This window comes from Carcharhinus amblyrhynchos, chromosome 15 (assembly GCF_965287045.1).
Source record: "Carcharhinus amblyrhynchos chromosome 15, sCarAmb.v2.hapA, whole genome shotgun sequence".
In the NCBI taxonomy this organism is placed as follows: domain Eukaryota; kingdom Metazoa; phylum Chordata; class Chondrichthyes; order Carcharhiniformes; family Carcharhinidae; genus Carcharhinus; species Carcharhinus amblyrhynchos.
The window spans coordinates 35,599,218-35,616,415 of NC_137338.1; the positions used below are offsets into that span (position 1 = coordinate 35,599,218).

Below are 17,198 nucleotides of genomic sequence, written 5' to 3' on the forward strand. Positions count from 1 at the left end.
TCAGGAACATATTAAAGATGAAATGAGGGAGATGTTTAGGAGAGGAATTTCAGAGTTTAGGGTTTTGATGACCAAAGGCACCACCAATAGTAGAGCGATTAGTATGTGAGAGAGGTCGAAATTAGAATTATGTTAGAAGACTGCAGGTTACAAAGATGGGATGAATTGAGGCCACGGACAAATTTGAAAACATGGGGTATGAAATCAAATGTCTGAAAACTGAGTTGAGGAGTCATGACCTAATGGATTGGCAGAACAGGCTTGAAAGGCTGAATTACCTCAAAATGTTCTTCAGTTTCTCCCTGCTTATCCTCTATCATTTGCATCGTCCTACCTGGCTTCTTTTCAATTCAAACAACAGAAAACACTGGAAAATCTCAGCAGATCTGACAGCATTGTGGAGAGAGAATAGAGCCAACGTTTCGAGTCTAGATGACCCTCCGTCACACCTACTTCTTCTCAATTCCACTTGGTTCTATTATCCACACACATTCACGCTACTGGACCTCGGAATATCATTGCCCTCTCCTCCCCCGATAACGCCTCAACAGCTCGACCACAATTTGACAGAATTGGAGGTTTCTGAATTGCCTGATTGTTTCCTCATAACATACCACCAAATACTTGAGTCTTATTGACTGGACGATGGATTAATTCGTTCACCTCACAATTTATATTGTTTCGGGGTTTTTTTCTTAAACACTATTCTAGTCAATTCTTTCTAGTGAAGTTTCCGCCACCGTCGACGTCACTATCGGATGACGGCCAGCGGTCAAACGCGCGGCAAACACGGTTTTACGCCCCTCCTCACGCCCAGTCGGCGCTGTGTGGTGGTGGTCGTGGTGGCGGCGCATGCGCACCTCAGCGCCGTCAGGAACCTTAGCAATCATTGCGTCATATGAGCTGACAGTAGTCTCTGTTGCCTAGGGATTGTTGCTATGGTAACTGAGGTGGGGGCTCGCGTCTGGCAGCTGTTGGGAAGAGAACGGATTTTGAACGCAGCATTCGAGCTGCAATTACAGCACGAGGCGGGCGGTCGCTGGGAAAGTGAGGGGACAGCGCACGGTACAGACAGCTCGCCATGAACAGGTGGGTGACAGCAGCAGCAGCGGCCCTATCCTCTACCAGACAGCGCTCAGCGCAGCTCACTGTTTATAGGCCGAAACTCCGGGATATCTGTGTCCCGGCCCTCTTCGTGATTCCAAAACATTAAATACGCAGCAGCAATATCTTTATTTAATTACCCAGTATTCAAAATTATTGAATTAAAAAAACCTTCCATTTGGAGCACCAACTAGCAAATGACCTTGGTTTATGATGGGCACCCACTTTAAGCTGATTTATTCAGGAGTTATTATTTATTAATGGTTTTGGCCCACTTCTGATGTTTGATTAAATGTTTTTTAGAAGTGACCTGCTTGTCAAAACCTTTGGAAGCGAATTGTGCATAGTCATATCTAATTGTGCTATTGAACAACAATTAACATTCTACAAAGTTTAACAATTAACGTATGACTTGCACATACTAATTATCATGCGCAATTGTTTTCTTTTGAGAGTGGTCATAATGAAATATTAAGTTTAAAAAGTTGGTATGTGACAGTGCTGCTGGCTAGGCCATTTGAAAAGTGGAACATGTGATGCATTTCCCTCCAGTGTGATCAAATTCACATCTATCACTTCAATACTGAGAAAACTAAATGTAGATGGAACTGACTTATTTCTTCTGTTTGTAGGTATTATTTCACTCTCTCCTTACCTTCCCACTGCAAGATTCCTTTCCTCACTATCACTGTATGCCTATGTTTCTGTTTTTAGACTTCTAAATTGCTCCTAACAAATACAAGAGCAATGCTTCTCATATATTCCATTTTGAGCAGAATTCAGCCACCTAGTTTTTAAAAATAACCATAATGAGATGTTTTTCCTTCCTTTTATGTATTCGTTATTCATTTTTGGCCTTCTGATGACTAAGTAGCTAACTTAATTGATACAACCTTCACTCAGCATAAACTATGTCTCAAGCTATTGTTGACAGTATCCACCCCCTCTGTGAAATTAGATAGCGTGCTTGAATTGCTGATTTCTACATGATTACTCTACCTTTCTTTGTCAAGTTGGAAATGCCCTGTCTTAGTCAGCCCAGTATTTGTACTACAGATATTGACAGAACAGATACCGAAGAGGTGGCGACACAAAGATATGCAGCCTGGAGATAGCTGTCCTGGGAGTCCTCAACATTGATTCTGGACCCTATGAAGCCTCATGTGATGAGGTGAAACATGAGCATGGAAACCTTTTGCTGATTACCAACTGCTGTTGTTCCACCCCCACCATCCTCCAACCACAGCTGATGAATCAGTATTCTGCCACGTTGAATACTACTTTAAAAAAGCACTGAGGTAGCAAGAACACAGGATATATTCTGGGTGGGGATTTTGATGTCTATCACCAAGAGTGGCTCGATAGCACCACTACTGGCTGAATCCAAGGACATGGGACATATCTGCTAGAGTGGGTCTGCATTAGGTGTTAAGGGAACTAACGTGAGGAAAATAACCAACTTGATCTTGTCCTTAGCAATTTACCTGCTGCAGGTGAACTGCCCATGACAGCATTATTATTAGGAGTGACCCTGAGAACGCCAACGCGTGGACCTGGCCATTGGCTCATCCGTGACCTCAGAGACGTCATCTATTTACAGGCCTTCGACCCATCCATGCCAGAGTGTGGACTGGACATCCTCCAACCTCCGAAGCCAAACTACAACCTGAAGGTGTCCCGGAACGCCCAACTGCGCAGAACCATTTACCTATGCAGGAACTGCAAACAAGGCAACAAATCCTCCAACCACACACTGACCAGAGCGAAGAACCTCATTGGATGCACCTATACCTTTAACACTGCATACTACTCTCACCATCTCCCAGGCCAGAAAAGAAGCAGTCACTCCAGGAAGTGTGGAAAATGTGCAGGCCTGCAGGTGAGAGTGAAACAATGTGGTCCTAAGGCGTCCCTCCCAGTTTACTGGCAAATGTCCAATCACTGGAAAACAAGTTAGACAAACTTCGAGCCAGGCTCATGTTGCAAAGAGAACTGAGGGACTGTTGTGAACTCTCTCAGAGACATGGCTCATTTCTGCTTCACCAGACTGAGCCCTAAACCAGAGGTCTTCTCAATCCACCAAATGGACTGTATAGCGGTCTCAGGCAAAGCTAGAGGAGGTGGGATCTACCTCCTAACAAACACCTTGTGGTGCTTATATGTAGCAACATTGGCGAGTTTCTGCTCACTGGACCTAGAATAACTGACGCTAAAATGCTGCCCCTCCTACCTTCCATGGGAGTTCACCCCTGTTACCCTGACAGCAGTTCACATCCCACCCCTTGGGAACATAAAGACCATGCTGGACAAATACACCACTACGAATAGCCTTAAGATGAAACATCCCAAAGCCTTGTTCATCATGGCTGGGAACTTAAATCAGGCCAAGCTCAAGAGCGTCCTATCAAGATACCATCAACATGTCCCCTGTTCCACCAGAGGCTCAAACATCCTAGACCACTGCTACACAAATATCAAACATGCTTATCACTCTATCGCCCACCCACACTTTGGCAAATCAGACCACTAGGCTGTGCTAATGCTCTCGGCTTACAAGCAAAAACTGGAACTGGAGAATCAGTCAAAGAAAGTCATGCAGTGTTGGTCTGAGGAATTGGATGATCTCCTACAGGACAGCTTAGAGACAGGTTGGTCAGTATTTAAAAACTCTGTGACCAGCATGAATGATTTATGCCATTACGGTAACTGACTTCATTAGTAAGTGTGTAGAAGACTGTGTGCCAAAGAAGCAAATCTGCACGTTTCCCAACCGGAAACGATGGACGAACAGGGATAATCCACTGCTTGAAGTCCAAGACTGAGGTGTTCGTCAGGTGACCCTGACATATACAAGAAAGCAGATATGATCTAAGGAGATCCATCAAAGATGCCAAAAGACAGTACTGGACCAAACCAGAGTCCCAGGCTGACCACACTAACCCCTGCTGACAATGGCAATATCTGTGAGATATAACAGGCTGAAAGATGTAGGCATGTAAAATCGCTAACACCAATGCTCCCTGATGAGCTCAATGCATTCTAAGCCCATTTTGAGAAAGAGGTCAGTGACCCCCTCCACCCCCCACCACCAAAAGCATTGGACGAACCTGTATCCAAGGTCACCATTGCAGACGTCAGAGCAGCCGCCTTGAAGGTTAACCCACAGAAAGCGACTGGCCCAGATGAGCATTCAGATCCTGCAAGGTCCACCTGGTGGGGTATTCACAGACATCTCCAATCTCTCTTTACAACAATCTGAGTTCCTTATCTGCTTCAAGAAGACGGCCATCATCCTGGTACCAAAGAAAAGCCAGGGAACGTGCCTTAATGATTATTGTCCGGAGGCTCTGACATCCATCATTTTGAAGTATTTTGAAAGGTTAGTCGTGGCACAAATCATTTCTGGCCTCCCAGATTGCCTGGATCCACCACAGGCAATAGTGGATTGCCTACCGCCACAATAGGTCCACAGCAAATGCCATCTCCCTAGCTCTATATTCAACCCTGGAAAACCTAGGTAACAAAGACACCTATGTCAGACTCCTATTTATCAATTACAGCTCAGCCTTCAACTATGCGATTCATCTCCAAACTCTGTGGCTTGGCCCCTCCCCCTGTGACTAGACCCTAACTTCCTAACCCACAGACCACAATTAGGAAGGATAGGCAACAACACCACCTCCAAGCTCGTCCTCAACAACAGTACCTCACAAGGCTGTGTCCTCAGCCCCTTTCTACATTCCTTATACAGTTATGACTTTGGCCAAATTGCTCTCCAACTTTATTTGAGATCCGACCTGCTATGGTGGTGTCATCAGCAAACTTGAAAATTGCATCAGTTCACCAGGTTCTTTATCACTTTTCCTATACCCTGTCTTGTCATTATTTGAGATCCGACCTGCTATGGTGGTGTCATCAGCAGACTTGAAAATTATGACAAGACAGGGTATAGGAAAAGTGATAAAGAACCTGGTGAACTGATGCAATGACAATAATCCCTCCCTCAGTGTCAGCAAAACAAAAGAGATTGTCATCGACTTTAGGAAGTGTAGTGGAGAACATGCCTCTGTCTACATAAATGGTGAACAAGTAGAAATGGTTGAGAGCTTCAGATCTTTAGGTGTCCAGATCACCAACAACCTATCCTGGTCCCTCCATGCCAGCACTATAGGTAAGAAAGCCCATCAACGCCCCTACTTTTTCAAAAGACTAAAGAAATTTGGCATGTCCGCTACAATACTCACTAGCTTTTACAGATGCACCATGGAAGGCATTCTTTCTGGTTGTATCCCAGCTTTGTCCAAGACCACAAGAACTATAAAAGGTAGTGAACGAAGCCCAGTCCATCACTCAAACCAGCCTCCCACTTATCGACGCTGTCTATACATCCTGCTGCCTTGGAAAAGCAGCTGCACCCTGGACATACTCTCTTCCACTTACTTCTGTTGGGAATAAGATACAAAAGTCTGAGGACATACACTAACTAACTCAAGAACAGCTGTTTCCCTGATGCCATCAGACTTTTGAATGGCACTATCTTGCATTAAATTGATTTTTCTCTACACTCTAGATATGACTGTAACACTACATTCTGCACTCTCACCTTTCCTGTTTTATGTATGGTATGCTTTGTCTGTATAGCACGCAAGAAACAATACTTTTCACTGTATACTAATATACGTGACACATTAAATCAAAATCAAAGACCACCACACAGTCTTTGTGAAGATGAAGTCCCATCATCATTTTGAGGGTACCTTCCATCACATTCTGTGACACTACCACCATATTTTGGTGAATAATTAAACAACTAATGAGAAGAGGGAAGCTTCAACAATATCACCGTCCTTAGTAATGAGGGGGCCCAGCACATCAGTGCAAAAGATAAGGCAGGAACGTTTGAAACCATCTTCAGTTAGAAGTTGATGAGTCAATCATCTTGGTCTGTTCCTCAGGTTCCTAACACCACAAACGACAACCTTCAGCCAATTTAGTTTACGCCACATGAAAGCAAGAATGGCTGAGGGCACTGGATACCTGCTGATAACTCTCTGAGCCCTGTTAACGGTCCAGCAATAGTACTAAAGTCTTGTTTTCCAGAAGTAGCAGCCATCCTAGCAAACTGTTCCGGTACAGCTACCGGGCAATGAGAAAAATTGTCTCTGTATTTCCTATCCTCAGAAAGCAGGACAAATCCAAACCAGCCAATTACTACTTGTCAGTCTACGCTTGATCATCAGCAAAATGATGGAAGTTGTCGCCGACAGTGCCATGAAGCATCGTTTGCCCAGCAATAATCTGCCCTTTGCTCAGTTTGCATTCTATCACAGCCACCCAACCCTTGACCTCTTTGTGGATTTAGTCCAAACATCGACAAAACAGCTGAATCCGAGAGGTTAAGTGAGAGTGACTGCCCTTGATATCAAGGCTACATTTGACCGAGTGTCATTTAGTCAAGGAGCCCAGCATAAATCAAATCAATGGAAATCAGGGATTAACTTCCCACTCAATGTTATAGCTAGCACAAAGAAAGATGGTTATGGTTGTTGGAAATCAATCGTCTCAGTCTGGGAACATCACTGCAGAAGTTCCTCAGGGTAGTGTCCTAGGCCCAATCATCTTCAGTTGCTTCATCAGTGACCTTCCCCCTATCACAAGGTCAGAAGTAAGAATGTGCAGTCATCAGCAAACAATCATAGAATCTCTATAGTGCAGAAGGAGGCCATTTGGCCAATAGAGTCTGCACCAACCACAATTCCACCCAGACCCCACTTCCATAACCTCACATATTTACCCTGCTAATCCCCTGACAGGATCAATTTAGCATGGCCAATCAACCTAACCAGCACATCTTTGGACTGTGGAAGGAAACCGGAGCATCTGAACAAAACCCACATAGACAATGTTCAATACCAATTACACAGATACTGAAGCAATCTGTGTCCATTTGCAGCAAGTTCTGGACAATATTCAGGCTTGGGTGAGTAAGTGGCAAATAACATTCATGCCACACAAGTGCTAAACAGTGACCATCTCCAGCAAGAGATAATCTAACCTTTGACATTCAACAGCATTATCATCACTGAATACCCCATAATCAACATCCTGGGGGGGTTGGTTACCTTTTGACCAGAAATTTAACTGGATCAGCCAGATAAATATTGTGGCTACAAAAGCAGGTCAAAGGCTGAGAATTTTGCGGTTTAACTCACCTCCCAATTCCCCAAAGCCTGTCAATCATCTACAAGTTTCAAGCCAGAAGTGTGATTGAATGCTCTCCACTTGCCTAGATGAATGCAGCTCCAAGACCACCAAAGAAGGTCAACACCATCCTTAACAAAGCAGCCCTTTTAATCAGCACCCCTTCAACATTCACTCCCTCCACCACAAGTGTAGAGTGGCAAAAGTGTGTACTGCAGGTATTCATCAAGGCTCCTTGGTAAGTACCTTCCAAGTCTGCAACCTCTACCACCTAGGAGGTCAAGGGAAGCGGATGCATGGGAACATTACCACTTGAAGTTTCCCTCCAAGCCACATATTATCCTGACTTGTAATTATAGCACAACTCCTTCACCATCACTGGGCTAAAATCCTGGAACTCTCTTCCTAACTGCGCTATGAGTATTCCTACAACACTTGAACTGCAGCAGTTCAAGAAGGCAGCTCACCACCACCACCACCTCAGGGCAATTAGGGATGGACAATAAATGCTGGCCTAGCCAATGATACCCGCATCCCATGATCAAAGAAAATAAATAAATGGTCTATAACTGGACTTTGCCAGTTTTGATGTTAACATGTCTTTTTGTTGAAATAAGGACTAACCTCAGTTTTTGTTTAATTTCGTATTGTCCATGGTCAACATTATTAATAAATTACTAAGCAATTATTGAAAAATTCTATATGCTTTTAAAAGAAAGTTGTGTATTCAAGTTCCACCCCAGATTATTGAGCAGATAATTTGTGATACCTCATTACTGAGGCAGTTCAGTATTATCAGAATTCTGACTGTCAGGTGAGACATTAAACAGAGGACTGTATTCTCAGATAGACATAAAAAGTCCATGGCACTATTTGAAGAAAAGCAGGGAGATCTCACAGTTCTCACAAATTTGTCCCTCCGGTCAAAATACCTAAACATATTATCTGGGTGATGATTTTGTGGGAACTCTCTTGTGCAGATGATAAGTGATTGTTCTGGAACCATATTAATTGGCAACTCCACACCTTAGAAAAGTGTTTTATAGCCAATGTTGGACTGGGATAGGCGCAGTAAGTAGTCTCACAACACCTGATGAAGGGGCAATGCTCCAAAAACTCAAGGTACCAAATAAACCTGTTGGACTTTAACCTGGTATTGTGAGACTACTTACTTTTCTAAGACCCAGAGCTAACAAAAGCTGCTGATAAATGTATTGTTCCTTTTGCTTTATTATGCTACACAATGTGTAGTAAAATGCACCTTCAATTAATGTAATTTTTTTTCCTCCTGCCCTATCCCTTTGAAGTTGGAAGATATAGCCGAACTGTAGTATTGTTTCAGTACATGAGGTTCTATAGTATATATTTTTGAATGGGACAAGTAGAAATCAGTAACTGTTAAGTACTTTTTTTTTGTTTAACAGGACATCCTAATTGCTAGTCATTCAGACTATGTGAATATTGACTTATAAAGAACATCAGTAGTCATTTGATCTCAATATGTTCAATGTTTTTCAGTGCCAATGAGCAAAGGGAACATAAAAAGCCATGTCTGCACTAAGGAATGTTTAATGTACCCTTTGTTAGGAATGGGTTAACTGCAACCTTCCACTTTAGACCTAATTTGTATGTTAATTGTTTAATAGTATGCACCAGGATAAGGGGGTTACATGTGGCACTGGGATTTGGGGGTGTATGTGGAGTTGTAAAAGAGAATAAAATGAGTTTAAGAAGCCGGACTTGCTCATCTTTTATTACTGGACTGCAACTGAAAAGCTTTAACACCCTTTAAGATATTTCGATATCCCTTATTTGTTAACTGAGCCAAGTGCTTTGCTAATGTACAAGTAAACAAAGTTTTACTCTTTTACATTTTTTTTGAGCTCTTACTTTGTGTACACTTTGTTATAAGCTTCTATTTCTAGATGACAGACAGTACTGGCAATATAAAGTTCAGTATCTTGCATTGTGTAAAGGCTTTAAAGTTCTTGGCTCTGCAACTGTAGCTATATGAGCACATCTATTACTGTATTCATGAAAGTTAAAGTCATTTGTATGATGCATTATTTAATCAGTCAAGTATAGACATGCAGTATGATAAAGTATTGTTTATTTTAGTCATAGCAACTTCTACGCACTGCTTTAATTACTCCAGCTTGTTACTGAAATTTTAGTTTTCAAATGTAGCAAGTTGTATACACTCTTGTTCAATATTTGCCATTTACCTTGAAACATTGTTGCTGTCAGGCACATTGTAGGCAAATGAGGTAAATTAGCACTAAAGCAGGGTAGTGCAAATCTTCAATGAGTTCCAAGTAATTGGTTCTTGAACAGGAATATAGCAGCTATATATCAAGCAGTTGGACGTAGAAATGTTCTGAATGTACCTTCAGCTTTTCAGAATCGTGATAAGTAAGAACATAAGAAATAGGAGCAGGAGTATGCCATCTAGCCCTTCGAGCCTGCCCCGCTATTCAATAAGATCAAGGCTGATCTGAAGTGGATCAGTTCCACTTTCCCGCTTTATCCCCGTAACCCTTAATTCCCCTGTCTATCAGAAACCTATCTACCCGTGACTTAAATATATTTAGCGAGGTATCCACCACATCTTGTTTTCACGTGAAACAGACAGACAACTAAGAAAGTCCACTCTCGAGTCTAGTCCCACACACTCCACAAGTGTCTCTGGTCCAACATTAAGACGACTGGATAACCTACTATTTCACCCAGCAAATGGCACAGAATGAGAGCAGGAGCCATAAAACAGGAGGCAGAAGATAAATTTAAAATGGAGCGATTTGTATCCTTGCAATCTTTAAAGAAACAGAATGGTGGGCATATGGAATCTTCATTATATGTCCACAAACTCTGAAAAATTGTTGAGTGATGAGTGTTTTGGTAACAGTGGAGTGTTTGTGAGGAATTAAATTGCAAGTTATGACATGATCTCCCTGAGGTACAGAAATACTGTAAGAAAATAACTGTTTAGATTTTAAGTCCCAGTTCTGACTCTTGTCTGTGCTGAATTAGCTGACGGCACATGGGATTCCTTAATGGTCTTATCATAAGAAAGGAAAAATTCATTAGGGTTCCCCCCTTGCTTGTTGTCCGGATACTTCTAAGTGTATGTATGAACATTGATAAAAATAGGATTGTATCAGCTATGATTACATCTGGGTTTATCGTTCTGATGATTGTCTGGGCTTGTGTGAAGGCTTTTATAAGTCATAGCCTACAGAAGAGGTGAATGGGGAATAAATCCATGAGTGGGGCAATTATCACCTGTAATTTACATTTGGATCATGTTTTCTGCTTCTGTGTTAATTATTATTGTTTGTGGAGTAGATAACTGTGACTATAAATCAAAGAACTCTCTATTTCAGGTTGGTACTTGTCAATTTCTACTTTGTAAATCATGACATTCATTGAATCACCTGTATTGCTCTTTAGTTTACTATTTCACTAAACAGCATTTCAAAAGAATCAGTGAAACATAGCTGTATACACCTCAAAGACCTATTACAATGCAATAAAAGAAGGACAATAAAAGTGTAATTTTAATATTACAATCCAAATGTAACTTTGTTACAATTGACTTTATCCTACCAATGGAGCTTTCCTGCAATTCACAATAACAGCTTGAATTTACCTAGCTCCTTTTCATTTGGAACAACATATTAAAGTACTTACATAAGTAAGAACAGAACTGTGCCATCTTCTTGAACTGGACTTACAGCTGCAGAAAAGGGTGAAGACAGTGCTGCCATTTGTGTCTGAGTTATCATGGCCCTCTTTCACAGGCAGTGGATCATTCCAGGCTGGAGCCAACAACATGGATCTGCCTAATAACAGCAAGAACAAGAATTTAACAGGGAGTAATTAGGATATGATCTACCCAGCAACAGATTAAAAACAATCTGTCTAGCTACAACAGTTTCTCTTTGCTCTCAGCTCTGATGAAGGGTCACATAGACTCAAAACGTTGGCTCTATTCTCTCCCCAAGATACTGTCAGAAGTGCTGAAATTTTCCAGCATTTTCTGTTGTAGAATCAGGTATAAGTTGCTCTATTATCAGGAATCAGTTTATCTTGCTGACTGAGAGATCAATGGGGATATACAGATGCTAATTATGGGAGTCATGAAATGTGAGAGATGCAGACAGCCCAAATATATAGAGGGGAGAAACAAAGTGGAACCAGGATATAATTACCAGCACCTGCAGAAGCAGGCAGGCCAGATTAACATCTAGCAGCCAAGAACGCAATGTAACGTATAAAAGTCAGAGAGGTACGTTTTATAGCTCAGAATCTGAGAGGCCATTTAAACAGCAAAGAAGTCTTAGAGCCAGTAGTCCAGGAACTTTCACAAAGGCGGCTTTAGTCCTTAGCAATTGCCACAGAATGACTGGGTTGGTTATTTCCCACTGGAGGCTTCACGTGACTGCTTATACAATTCTGAAAACACAACTACAAATCATCGCAACCAGTGTTTCAAGTTGAGATGCTTTCACAAATGTTGTTCGTGACACTGTTAACATTTCTCAGTTTACCATGCATCACTATGTCTGGGATGTCCTCAGTGCATAGTTAGGAGACCTTATTGTCGTCTTGTTAAGGAAGAGTGGGCATATGGCTTTTTCTGAGTAGTGGGTTTACATCAATGAATGAATGGAGCCATTGATTACATGCAGTGCAGCTCATCACAACTCAGTAGGTAAATGTTCTGCAGCTGCAAAAGATTCCATGCCTTAAAATGTCCAATTTCTATGTGACCATGAAATGACTAACATCTTAATAATTCCTGCTATCCTTGTCACGATGCTTTCATTCTGTGTTAGTTCATTTCTGCCACCGTTAAGATACCACAATGAGCGACAGGGCAGATTATATTCACAGCAGTTTAGATAAGTGAGAGGGAATCTCATAGAAACTTATAAAATTCTAACATGGTTAGATAGGGTAAATTCAGAAAGAATGTTACCAATGATGGAGGAGGCCAGAACTAGGGGTCATAGTTTGAGGATAATGCATAAACTTTTTAGAACTTTAGGTGAACAAATTTCTCCTCACCAATGAGGTAGTGAATGTGTGGATTTCGCTATCACTGAAAGTTGAGGCCAAAGTGCTGTCTGATTTCAATAAGAAATTAGATATAGCTCTTGGAGTTAAAGGGACCGAGGGATATGGGGGAAAAGGGGGATCAGGATATTGAATTTGATGATTAGCCATGATCAAAATGAATGGCGGAGCCGATTCGAATGGCTTACTGCTACTTCTGGTTTCTATGTTTCTAAGTTGCACGATAATGAAGGCTACCCATCGTACATAGGGCTACTGATTGACCACACATGGATAGTGCTTCTACAATAAGAGCTATACTGCCATGTCATGGAGCAGACTGTCACTGTCCTGAAAGAATAATTCTGTGCCTGAACCACTCTGAGGAGAGGTCAAAGCCCTTTTTGTTACTCACTGGAGCATGGTCTGTGGTTCATGATGCTCATGACATGGATTGAGAGAAAGAGACTATGCCATAATGTGATAGATATGTCATTGGAAATTTGGCTCACAGGATAAGTTCTGGTAAATTGTTTTCTCAAATATAAATTTTGTTTGAGTTAGTCTCTGACATAGAAATTTCAACCTTCAAGTGAGTTTAACTTTGTTAAACAGGGAACTGCTGGCTGTGGCAGTTATTTGTCAATCAGCTGAATGTAGTTCACTCAATATGTGTTGATTACTTTTTAGCAGGAAACTAAACTAGATGGTGACTCATCAGAAGTTCTAGCAAATGGATGTAGAAATGTTAGAGGATTCAAGGTTCTATAATGAAATGATCTGGTTGACATTTCTTTGGAAAGAAAGCGACTGTATCTTACATATTCTCTTTATGGTTTAAAAGCTAACCATCCAGTAAGAGATTTTAACATCAATATTTGGTACCTTAAAATTTAATTTAAGTATGGCACAAGCTTTAATAATTTATTTGCAACAAATTAAGTATAACGGATACTTAGTTCAAGTTAATAAAAACATTTCAAGCTACATTAATTGAATGTTAAGCTATACAATAGAAATTTGTATTTTGTATTTAAATTTGCAGCCAAATGCACCTTGTAAAGAAATTTAAAACTTCTGCATGGACACAGTCATGTTAAGAAACATTATTGACTTCAGCATCTTTCCATCTATGAAGATGATGAACGTACAGCAAATCCATTTGGAAGGAGAGTGTAACTGTCTCTGATGGCTGAAGAGACCAGTTCATGAAAGACAAGTTCTGCTACTAGTACCACATATGAGGTGGTTCACAGAATCATAGAAACCCTACAGTGCAGAAGGAGGCCATTTGGCCCATTGAGTCTGCACCAACCACGATCCCACCCAGGCCCTACCCTCAAATCCCTACATATTTACCCGCTAATCCCTCTAACCTACGCAACTCAGGGCACTAAGGAGCAATTTTAGCATGGCTATGCAACATACCCACACATCTTTGAACTGTGGGAGGAAAGCAGAGCACCCAGAGGAAACCCATGCAGACACAAGGAGAATGTGCAAACTCCACACAGACAGTGACCCAAGCCAGGAATCGAACCCAGGTCCCTGAAGCTGTGAAGCAGCAGTGCTAACCACTGTGCTACCATTCCACCCATCTGCTGTTATTGTGAGTTTTTTCTTTTTCAGTGTTTCTTCCTAGTATCAAGCCATGGTAGGCACATGATTGACATGGTGGGAATGCAGACCCACAGATGTTGTTGCCATTTCCCAATGACATTGGGTAGCATCTCCCAGGTGTGAAAATCAATGTTTAAAATGCTCATCCCCTGCTTCCAACATCCTTGAAGCAGAACTGTAGGTGTCCTGCTAGTCTTCTGGCTCCTGCTGTGGTGCTGTGCAGAAAATCCATGGGAATGCATCTGTCTTTCATCCTGCAACTGTGGCTGAGCCAGCAAAATCACTTCTGCTTGATGAATGTCAGCATACTTAGTTAGGATTTGTTTTTGAGAAGACTGCTATGTTCATGAATTTGTCCTTCTCTGCCAAGAATGCATTGCAAACAACAAAAGTTGTTGAACTTCTTTTCATTGTTGCTAAAAGCTGCTGAGAACACATGCCTCTTAAACCAGCATCTTAACCCTGGCACCAGAGACAACACAGCCTTCAGGGCTCTGTCTTGGCTATGAATGACTGGATCTAGACCCTAATTATACTACCTTCTAATTCAACTGTATTTGCTTTAACTCTCCTCTGCATCGTTGTGACTTAGTCAGGTTGCTCATCCTCCTTGCAGCTGCTGCTCTCGTTCACACAAGCTACAAGAATGTCAAGCCTGTTGTTTAATTGCAAGAGCTGAGGCCCCTCCAATGCAACTTCTGAATCCCATTACCCATTTTATTCACATGCAGACTATCCTATTCCTGACCATGGATCAAATTCAAAGTCCCTGCCTCCTGGAACAAAGTGTCCAGGTAAACTTCCCCTTTCCTGATGTTCTGGAGTTATATTTCTTATTTCCTGATGCATTCTTATTCCCTAACCTAGAGAGAAATCCATTATGACTTCAACTTTGGCTCTTTTTAATGTGACATTTTATAATTATCTTCTTCATTATAAGCAGACAAAAGGCACCTTTTAAGCAGTTAACTAATTCTCAGTACAGTGATGTAGTGTAACACAGTAGCTCTACCAAGATACTCAACTTGCTATGTGCTCTTTAGAATCCACATGATGCAACAAAGACACTGGTAAAGCTGGAAATATATCCTTAATTAAAAAATATAGATGAAGGGTCTGTTCTGCTTCAATATACCAAGAATGAGGTTGAATCACAAAAATATATGACTTAGGAGCAGGAGTATGCCACTTGGTCCCTCAAGCCTGCTGTGCCATTCAATAAGATCATGGCTGATCAGATTGTAACCTCAAACCCACATACCTGCCTATCCCTGATAATCTTTCACCCCCTTGTTACTTAAGAATCTATCTAGCTCTGCCTTAAAATTATTCAGAGATTCTGCTTCCACTGCCTTTTGAAGAAGAGAGTTTCAGAGACTCTATCCTCTGAGAAAAAAAAACTCCTGTCTCAAATGAATGAACACAGTAAGAAATCTCACAGTGCCAGGTTAAAGTCCAACAGGTTTATTTGGTAGCAAATGCCACTAGCTTTCGGAGTGCTGCTCCTTCATCAGGTGAGTGGAGAACTCGCTTATTTTTTGCCAAGATAAACAATCACACATATGTCCACATTATATTCCATTTGTCAGATTTTATTCCCACTAGTTTATACTATACCTGTCCCTTCATAGCCTCCTGCTTGTCTTCATTCTTCAGTCCCTTCATCCAAGTCATATTTATATAAATTGTAAAGCGTTGAGGCCCCAGCACTGATCACTGTGACACACCATTTGTTACGTTCTCCCAAACAGTAAAGGACACATTTATATGAACTCTTTGTTTCCTGTTAGCCGGCCAATCTTCAATCCATGTTATTATGTTACCTCCTACACCATGAGTTTCTATTTTCTGCAATAACCTTTGACATTGCACTTCATAAAATGCCTTCTGGAAACCTAAGTACATCTATTGGTTCCCCTTTATCCACAGCACATATGACTCCATCAAATAACTTCAATAAATTTAACAAATTGTTAAACATGATTTCCTTTCATAATGCCATGGTGTTCTGCCTGATTGCCTTGAATTTTTCCAGGTGCCCTGCTATAACCTCTTTAATAATAGCTGCTAACATTTTCCTTATGACAGATATTAGGCTAACTGGGCCTATAGTTTCCTGCTTTCTGTCTCCCTCCCTCTTTGAATAAAGGACACAGATTACAAAAGATGCTTTCTACAGAAGAATGTATACGGTTCAACTTAAAGTCTCCCTTTCCCTCTCCCCTGCTCCCCCCTCCTCTCCCCTGCTCCCCTCTCCCCTGCTCCCCTCTCCCCGTGCAATTTTTTTCCAACTTCACATCACAGTTGTTTCATTTTTAAGCTTAAATGTAAATCTATTATATCACCACTACTTTTGGCTTTCTATTGGATATTATTAGCTCATCATAACAAAGACTCCGCTGCAAGACTTCAGGACATAACATCTTATCTATTTACATGTACAGAAAAGAATAACATAAAGATGTAACCTTGAAGTTTAGAATTATCCAAGGCTAATTTATACATGACAGTTACAGCCAAGAGTCAAGTACAGGACAAAATTGATTTATTAAATTCTACAACACTAAAACATAATATTACTCAGGCAATGTATACATAGCGTACGAGATTTTAAAAAATAATTTACAGGATGTGGGTGTTGCTGGCTAAGCCAATATTCTTTGACCTTCCCTAGAGAAGCTGGTGGTGAGCTGCCGTCTTGAACCACTGCAGTCCCTCTGGTGTAGGTACATCCACAGTGCTGTTAGGGAGGGAATGCCCAGATTTTAACCTTCTGACAGTGAAGGGATGGCAATATATTTCCAAGTCAGGATGGTGCGTGGCTTGGAGGAGAACATCCAGGTGGTTGTGTTCACAGGTATCTGCAGCCCATGTCCTAAAAGATAGTGGTCATGGGTTTGGAAGAGTTTGTCAAAGGAACATTGGCAAATTCCTGCAGTGCATCTTGTAGATGGTACACACTGTTCGTCAGTGGTGGAGGGATTGAACGGTTGTGGAAGGGTTATTAATCAAACAGGCTGCTTTGTCCTGGATGACGTCAAGGTTTTTGAGTATTGTTGGAGCTGCACACTTCTAGGAAAATGCAGAGTATTACATCACACTTCTGCCTTGCACGTTGTAGATGGCGGACAGGCTTTGGGGAATCAGGAGGTGAGTTACGCACCATGGGATTCTTAGCCTTTGATCTGCTCCTGTAGCCACAATATTTATGTGAC

At 41.5% G+C, this 17,198-nt stretch overlaps 1 protein-coding gene across 2 annotated transcripts in view; it reads left to right on the forward strand.

The window, feature by feature from the left end:
• The first annotated feature begins 878 nt into the window (after positions 1–878).
• Positions 879–17,198, forward strand: part of ccdc181 (coiled-coil domain containing 181) — a 38,963-nt gene continuing 22,643 nt past the window's right edge. For both annotated transcript variants that reach the window (XM_080203794.1, XM_080203795.1), the window contains exon 1: positions 879–1,089. The gene's annotated coding sequence lies outside the window, so the exon portion shown is untranslated. The remainder of the gene's footprint in view (positions 1,090–17,198) is intronic.